Source organism: Prionailurus viverrinus, chromosome C1 (genome assembly GCF_022837055.1).
Source record: "Prionailurus viverrinus isolate Anna chromosome C1, UM_Priviv_1.0, whole genome shotgun sequence".
Lineage (NCBI taxonomy): Eukaryota > Metazoa > Chordata > Mammalia > Carnivora > Felidae > Prionailurus > Prionailurus viverrinus.
The window spans coordinates 186,441,360-186,450,296 of record NC_062568.1 but is presented as its reverse complement, the minus strand read 5'-3'; positions in this window follow the sequence as shown (position 1 = coordinate 186,450,296).

Genomic DNA, 8,937 nt, shown 5'->3' with positions numbered 1-8,937 from the left:
GTGCATTTTTCCGAGGAGGGTTCAGACTGTTCATAGTTTGTTGGTTTTATGACCCAATAAGATTAGGTGCCAACTGACTAGGAGAGTGTCCCTAACATATGATTCTTTTTAGAAAAAAGCAGGCTTCTGAGTCTGGGGTGAGGGACAGACCTGGGCTGCAGTCGAGGCTCCAGATGGAAATACCCAACTGTCTGTGGCAACCTCCCCAAGATGTCCCATAGGCCCCACATGCTCAGCAAATCCTATGGACTGTTCTTTCAAAATATAACCAGAATCCCAGGTAGATGGATATTCCCTATACAGTTCAGCTTGGCTCTGTGTGTCAATATATTCATGATAAAAAGTTGGAAAATATAAATATCACTTAAACCAATACCAGTCAGGACAAACTACCCTTCTCTCCTACTTAGATCCTTCCAATAGTCCCCTTCTTGGTCCCCTATTTCCATTTATCCTTGTCCCCCACCAACCTGTCTATTGTACCTTCAGGAACCAGTGTGATACTGACCAAAAAAAGTTGGTTCATGTCAGCCTCTGTCTCAAACCCCCAATGGCCCCCATGTCACTCAGAGTCAAAGTCCAGGTTCTTTCGATGATCTGCAAGGCCTCACCCAACCCGGGGCGGGGGGGGGGGGTGCCCATTCCTTCCCTGGCTCCTGTCCTATTCTTTCCCTTACTGCTCTGCTCCAGCTACTCTCTTTTTCTTGAACTTGTTAGGCTCCCTCCTGCCTCAGGGCCTTTGCACCTGCTATTTCTTTGCTTGGATTCTTTCCCCCCAAATAATGACAGGAGTCACTTCCTCCCCTTCTTCAGGTCTTTGCTTAGATTATCACCTCATTGAGACCTTCTCTGACCACCCTTTTAAAAAATTGACCCCCCTCATTTCCTATCTCTCTTTTCTTCCATATCCCTTTTCACTATCTGTCATTGGCTTTCCCCACCCCCCACCAGAATGGAAGCTCCACGAGGGCAAGGGTTTTAGTCTCTTTTGTTCAAACCTTTTTCTCCACTGTCTTCAACACTGCCTGCTATCTAGTGAGCCCTCAACATATTTTTGTTGAATGAATGACTGAATGGATGAATCTTCCCCCCACTTTGCCAAACCTGTCCCCAATCCTCACGTGCCTCATTTTGGTAGAGTATATCACCATTCCCACTCCTCCCAAGTCACCCACCCCAGGGGCCTAGGAATCCTTCCTCACACCTGCTTCTCCACACTCCCACATGCAACCAGTCCTTAATGAAGGAGAACGGGCCTTCGGTTCATCATTCAGAAAACATGCTCCCAGAACAGGTGCGGGGGTACAATGGTGACCAAAAGCAGCTTTCATTCCTGCCTTTATGGAGCTCTTGGGCTTGTCCACAGCTCTGAAATTCATCTCCTGACCCTGCCTTTGTCAGGTCTCCCCACCCCTCACCTGGGCGTGCCCCAGCCTCCCCGCGGGCCCCCTGTTCTGGGCTCTCTCACTCCACCCTTTGTCAGCACCTGGCAGAGTGAGCGTTCCTACACGCAGGCACGGGTGACCATGCCAGTCCCCTTTCTTCAGAGGCCCTATGACGCATCCTAATTCCTTAACGGGACAATCAAGATACCCCACCAGCTGGCCCCACCTCCCTCTCCTGCCTTATCTGCCTCCACTTCCCCAGACACATTTTTTCCGGCTGTAGTCGTGCAGGATTTGCTTACATCTTCCTGCCTGCCCCGGGCTCTGGAACACCTCTGTGTGTTTGCTTTTGCCGAGCCCCTGGTCGCCTCTGGCTGGCTGAGTCCAGCCTCTGGCCCCGCTCAGACCTCCAGCCTGCGCTGGGCACCTCTCTGGGCCGGGTCAGGTGCCCTCCCTCGTTGGCGATCCTGTACTATTGCAGTGGGCTGTTGGCTGTCTGCCTCCTCCATTAGACTGCGCACTCCTCGAGGGCAGAAACCCTCTTCCCATCTCCGCCTCCAGCCTCGGCACAGAGGATTCCCAGTGAGGATCTACTGGACTGCAGAAACTCCCTCTCCAAGCCTCCATTTCCTTATCTGCCACAGAGATAATAACTCCTCCCAGGGGTTTTGGGAGGATCAACTGAGCTATGGGAGGTATGAAACCCAGTGTGCTAACTAGCATGTAGTAGGTGTTCAATAAAGTTCCTTTCCTTTTCCCATCACTGCACAGTTCAGTGTTTCAGAGCAGGATTTTCCTGCTCATGTGTGCTCCATTCTCCACCGAGGACCTGCACCAGGAAACAAAACTGCCGCAGCTGAAATGAAAGTGAGATTTAAGGAAGAACTTTCCTCAGGGCGAGAGACTTTAGAGACATTACATTAGCATAGAGAGGTCAAGAGAGGGGCTGAGGAGACTGCTCGGGTTTGCCACTTACTAGCTGTGTGACCCCGGGCAAGTTGTGGAACCTCTCTGAGCCTCGGTTTCAGCGTCTTTAAAATCGGGATAGTAGCGTTTGCTTTATGGGATTTGTGAGAGAAACTGGCGAAAGAATGCACGTGAGGCCTGTGGCACAGAGCCAGGCACGCGGTAAAGGCTCAATAAATGTGTCCTCTGGTGAGAGCTGGCAAACACGAGACATATGTGGAGTCCACCCCTCCATCACCTAGTGTCTGCTTTGTGGATACTTCCTCCTCCAGCTCTCCTGCTGGGGCCAGGGCCCCCTCCTCCATCAGACAGTGACCTCTGAGGGCTGGAAAGCCCAGTCAGGGAGCCCTGGGGAGGGCGGCCCTCCCGTGGGTCGGATCGGTTCGGTGTGTTATGGCCTGTTGTGCGTGGGGCCACGGGGTGGGTCAAGGAGCAGCCTGTTCCTGAGGGGCGGGAACCGGTGGGCCAGCCAGGGTGAGTGTCCGGAAGTCGAGGCCGTGCTCATCCGCCGGGGCCTGGTTTGGCTGGAATATAGCAGTCGGCTGAGATTGTGCAAACAGGTTGTTGTGCAAACACGTCCCTGTGTGTGACCTCGATTGTGCAAATAGGTGTTTACTGGAGGCTGCCTGGCTCGGGCTGCCTGCTTACAAAAAGGGCCCGAGCTGTTGACTCAGAAAAAACAAAAAAACAAAAAAACAAAAAAAACCCCCAGAATCTGGACACTCATTCTTCCTTGGACACACCCTGAATTTTGTGCCTCCCAGCCTTTTCTCGGAACGTTCTCTCTGCCTGGAGGGCCCTCTCCTGCCTCTATCTCCACTTGCTGAAATTGTACCCATTCTTCATGGCTCGGAGAACATACCACTAAGTCTTTCTCCATAAACTTTTTCCTGCTTTGCGTGCCCAAGGGATTCAGTACACCTCAAATCCCTGGTCTCACGGCGCTTTCTAGACCTTGAGCTTCCTGGGGCAAGGACCTTTCCTTGTTCACCTCTGAAAGGTTAGGGAACAGGTCCAGAGAGGGCAAGGGACTGCCCCATGTCACACAGCCAGCTCGCAGCAGAGCTGGGCTCTGAGTCTGGTCTCTGCGCCTTCTCTTATAATTCTCTGCCTCTCTTTTGAACCCCACCCACCTCTGACTGTGGATCTGCGCTCCGGCCCTTAAACTGAGCTGGGACTCCAGTTGGAACTGGAGGGTGGGTGGGATTATGCAGAGGAGGAAGGGGTACTCTGGGCAAGAGCAAAGGCATCAAGCCTGGGGGCAGGAAGAGTGTGGATGGAGGCCATCAGAGAGGTAGGAGGAGGTAACAGGAGGAACCGGCTTGCATTCTAGACCCAGCAGTGACATTGACTGCAGGATGGTCCTGCCTCTCGGATCCCCATCAGCTCCTCGATACTCCAGAGGCCCCCCAGGCTAATCGTGCCCCGCACTGGGCCCCTCCACATTTTCCCTGAAAATTTCTGTCCTGGTGGATGGCACCTGGAAACCTGGATTCGGCCTGCCCTCCTTGCTGTCCCTTATGCCCCACATGTAGCCTGTCACCCCTTTGTGTGGGTCCTTTCTCTCCCATCTCACTGCCACTGCTGGAGTCAGGCCACTGTCCTTGCTCTTCGGGATGACTGCGGCAGCCTCCGCCTGGTCTCCCCACCTTAGTTCCGGGGACGCCACCCTTGCTATACTCGGCTGGAGAGCTTCTTCCAAAACACAATCCCGGCTGGCCACCGTCCGAGTGAAAACCCTCCATTGGTGCCTCGCTGCCCGTGGAATAAAGTTCCAAGTCTTCCTCACGGCCTTTGAGGCCCTTAACCCTCCCTGATGCTCCAGCCTCATCCCTTCATGCTCCCTTTCTAAACCTCCTCTTCCCCTTCGTGGGCCCGACAGCCCCACCACTCCATTTATCGTCGCCTTCCTATCGCGTGCTGTTTTTTTTCACAGCGCCAAGACTTCTCCACACTGTTCCCTCTGCTTGGAATGCTCTTCGCCTTATTTCTGTGTCTGAAGGAATGCCTTTTATCCTTTAAAACCCAGCTGAAATGTCACCTCCTCTGTGAAGCCTCCCTGGATTTCTCAGGCTGGGTTAGGTGCTGCTCACCTGAGCTCCCAGGTGTTCTGTGAAGGCAGGGACTTGATACATGACTCCAGTACCCAGCGTGGGACTTGGCATAGAGGAGGGGGTGCGTGAAAGGGTGCAGAACGGTTTGATATTGGACCTGGGTCTTCAGGGTCCCCGGGTTTCCTGCCAAGATTCTGGAGGAGTCTTTTCCACCTGGTGGCAGCTAGGACTCCACTATCCTGCTTCTCTGGCGCTCAGGTTGGCAGGATTTTCTCCCTTTGATTGCTGCCCCCAAATGAAAAATGAACCAATTAGGATGTAATCAATGCTGGGTGCTAGATCGAAAAGTGCAGGGCCCAAGCTGTGAAGGGGCTGGGCTGGCTGTCCAGATGCTCTCTTGGGGCCTGCCTCTAGGGAAGGAAGCAGAATTCTAACTTTGGGTGGGCAAAAGGGAAGACAGCCCCCATCCTCCCTTGTGGTCTGCTGGCCAGGAGGGCCTTATCTCTGCTCTCCATGGTGTGGCCGGGGAGGGGGTACAGTCTTGGGGGTAGGGTGTGGGGAGATCAGAGGCTGAGGGGAGATAAAGCTCAGATACTTATCTTGGCTTGGAGGAAACCTATTCCCTCTGCAAGCCTGTGGCTGGCAGGAGGGGTGGGGGGTGGCCAGATAAGGGGAGAGTCCCCAGGCCAGGCCAGCATCTGCCCTCATCATGGGGCTTCCTTGGGGGAGGGAGCTGGATCAAGGCAGCTGGTTCACATCCTCACTGGGGTGGGCCCACGGAAGGGATAAGACAGGGGCATTTTTCCTAAAAATCTTGTGAGGAAGGGTATCCAGGAGAAACAAAATGACCTGTTTAAGGCAAGAGAGAGGTGAAGACGGGTCCATAACTCTGCTGACAACTGGGGTCTGCGTTCTCCCCTGCTTCCTGGGGTGCTCGATCTGGATGCTGAGAGGGAAGAGGGGTCCTCAGTGGTTTCTAGTGCTCCTCTGCCTTACCAGTCTGGGTCCAAGGGCCACAGGTGGGGGCTTCTGGCCACAGATTAGCCTTTGGGCTGGGGGGCACCAGGGAGCAGAGGGATGATGGCTTTTGCAACCTCCTTGTGCTTATAACTGTCCTTGGGGCGCCTGGGTGGCGCAGTCGGTTAAGCGTCCGACTTCAGCCAGGTCACGATCTCGCGCTCCGTGAGTTCGAGCCCCGCGTCAGGCTCTGGGCTGATGGCTCGGAGCCTGGAGCCTGCTTCCGATTCTGTGTCTCCCTCTCTCTCTGCCCCTCCTCCGTTCATGCTCTGTCTCTGTCCCAAAAATAAAATAAACGTTGAAGATTCTGACCCTCTAAAACCTTGTCATCAGATATTTAAAAAAAAAAATAAAATAACTGTCCTATGAGTGGTTTGGACTGCTAGGGTAGGGCTTCCCATATCATCTCCATCACCTTTTTGGTCTCCCAGGCTGGTCTCTCCTGGAATGCCCAGTGTATTCAGTTCTTGCATTTGTTGACTCACTCACCCCCATCCCCACCTTCTCATTCTTTTTTCTGTTCATCCCCTCACTCACCCATCCATCCATCCATCCACCCACCCACCCACCTACTCACCCATCTAGCCACCCACCTATTCATCACACTCACCCATCCATCCATCCACCCATTTTAGCCACCCATCCATCCATCACACTCCCATTCCTTCATTCATTTACCACCCAAGTGCATGCACCCAACCACCCATCCATCTATTCAGCAAATATTTTTGAGTATTTGCTACCAACCAGGCCCTGCACTTGAGCCTGAGGTAGTGTATGAATGGTGTGGTCTTTGACAAACAAACTTCCCATATCCTCAAGCTCTTCGCAGAACCTCTGAGTGCCTCCCATCTCTAAGGACGCCTCCCTACAGCCCTTGCGAATGGAGGCAGCTCCTCCTCTCAAGCTCCAGGTAGACCAGGAGCCAGAAGCATGGTTAAATTTTCTCTTGATCCCAGTGTTGGGTCTAGACATGGCTCCTGGGTCCTCATTCGAAGCTCTTGCCTTCGAAGCTGTGACAGCCTCTTCCGCCCCATCACTCTCTTCTACTGATCTCCTATCACTTGGTCTTATTCTCTTGACCTGGGTGCCTGCCTCATGGTCATCCTCTCCACTACCATCCTGCCACCATCTGGGAGGTCTTCTCAGCCACATGGATGATGCACCCACACCTTGGTTGTTCAGTTCCTTGACCAGTCATCTCCAGGGGCTTTGTCACTTTAGCCACCAATACAGTGGTCACACTGTGGCCCTTACTGGCACCTGGAACTGCTCAACTTCTACGACCTTATACCTCATACCTCCCTCTTTGACCATAGCCCTCATTTGTCTAGCATTCCCCCGTCCACCTCCAAGGTTCCTGCTCTGTGAGCTCAGGGAGGCCTCCAGGCCCCAGTTCTCCTATTTCCTTGCTATCCGCCTTGACCTCATCTCTTTCCTTCTTCCTGCTTTGGGAGACCAGCCTGAACTCATTGGTGATTCTCTTACCTGTATGCTCAATACTTTTGCAGCCCTGTGCTCCCACCTCCCTGGCCGGAAGGGCCCCCCAGATCGGGCTGTCGTCAGCTATTTCCTCTTCCCCACCCAAGCCGGGCTTGTTGTGGGTCCTGTGAAGACCCTTGTGGAAGATCAGACGGGGGTCTCGTCCAATTTCTCCTGGGCCTTCAAGCTGTCTCTCAAACTCTGTTCTTGTCCTTTGTCCTCAAACTGTCCCTTCAGTACTTTTGAGACCCTTGAGGCCCCTTCTCAAGAGTTTCCCCCACCAACTCTCAGTTGGCCAAGAAGCGAGACCACTCTTGGTTTTGTGCCATCAAAACATGCCTCTCCGGGCGTTTCTCAAGGATGGGGGTCCTTCTCATGGTCCTCCTTCACCCTCCACTCCTCTTCTAAGTTCCTCCATTTCCCCACCTCTTCTCCATGACTTCTCCTCCTGCTTTTGTGCTGACTGTAACCACCATGACTTCCTTGAGGTGCTTTATATTTATTCATTGATTTAATCTTTATGGCTGTTCTATGGGTGGGGTCTATTATCACACGAACCCATATCACAAATGGGAAAACTGAGAGAGCCGGCAAGTGGCAGAGTCAGGATCTGGTTCTGAGCCAGGCAGCTTGATTCCACTGTGTGTATACCATGGGCTTCTAGGCTTTTCCTGCTCTGTGGTTCTGCCAGCACATTTCACCGTGATCCAGCTTCTTCCATTCCTTCTTCCTTTCACATGATTTCCTTTTCGGTACGACTCTTTCTCCTCCCATTCAGGCCAAAATATGGTAAAGAGTTGTCAACATTTGCTATTTCCATCTCCTAACTGCCCAATCTAATCTAGCTTCCACCTTGTAATTCCCAAAGGGTGTCTTATTTCAGATCATCCACAACCTTCCGGTGACCAGATCCTTCTCAGTCCTCTCCTTACTCAGCTGGGCTGCTGGCTTTGCCAATGTCAACCTCCTATTCCTTTTGACTTCATGGGTTTTTGTTGAGGAGTAACATATATGCATCAATGTACAATTGTAATTGTATTTTTGGCTTTGTTTTAAGCGTATTTAACTATATACGTATGTGCTTTTAAGCTGTTAATTTTGAGATCATTTCAGGTTTGTAGAAAAGCTCCAAGAATAGTACAGAAAACTTTTATCTACCCTTTGCCCAGATCTTTAACATTTTACCAAATATGCTATCTTCTATCTATCTTATCTATCTATCTATCTATCTATCCATCCATCTATCATCTATCCTTTATCTATCATGGACTGAGTTGTGTGCCCTATTCCTTCAATTCGTTGTTGAATCCCAACCCCCAGCAGAATGTGATTGTATTTGGAAATGCGGTCTTGAAGGAGGTGATTAAGTTAATGTGAGGCCATTAATATAGGGCCCTAATTCAATATGACTGATGTCCTTATAAGAAGGGGAAGAGACACTAGAGATGAGCACATACATTGAAAAGACCTCACGGTGAGGACACAGTGAGAAGGTGACTGATTGCAAGCTGAGGGGAGAGTCCTCAGAAGGAACCAGCTTTGCTGACACCTTGATCTTAGACCTCTGGCCTCCAGAACTATGAGAAAATAAATTTCTGCTGTTTGGGCCATCCAGTCTTTTCCTATGACAGCCCTAGCAAGCAATTTGTGTGTGTGTATACATCTACATCTACATCTACAATCCATTTCTGAACCATTCAAGAGTATGTTGCACATGTGATTCTCTACTATCTTTAAGTGTTTTCACTGTGTACTTCCTAAAAACAAGGACATTCTTTTACATGACCACGGTAAAATGCTAAACATCAGAAAATTAATAATCCTATTATCTGATCTATAGATCTTTTAAAAAAAGATTTAATTTAATTTATTTTTATTTTCTTATTTTTGAGAAAGAGAGAGAGAGCATGAGCAGGGGAGAGGGGCAGAGGGAGAGAGAGAGAATCTTAAGCAGACTCCACATGGGGCCTGACGTGGGGCTTGATCCCATGGGATCATGACCTGGGCTCATGACCTGAGCTGAAATCAAGAGT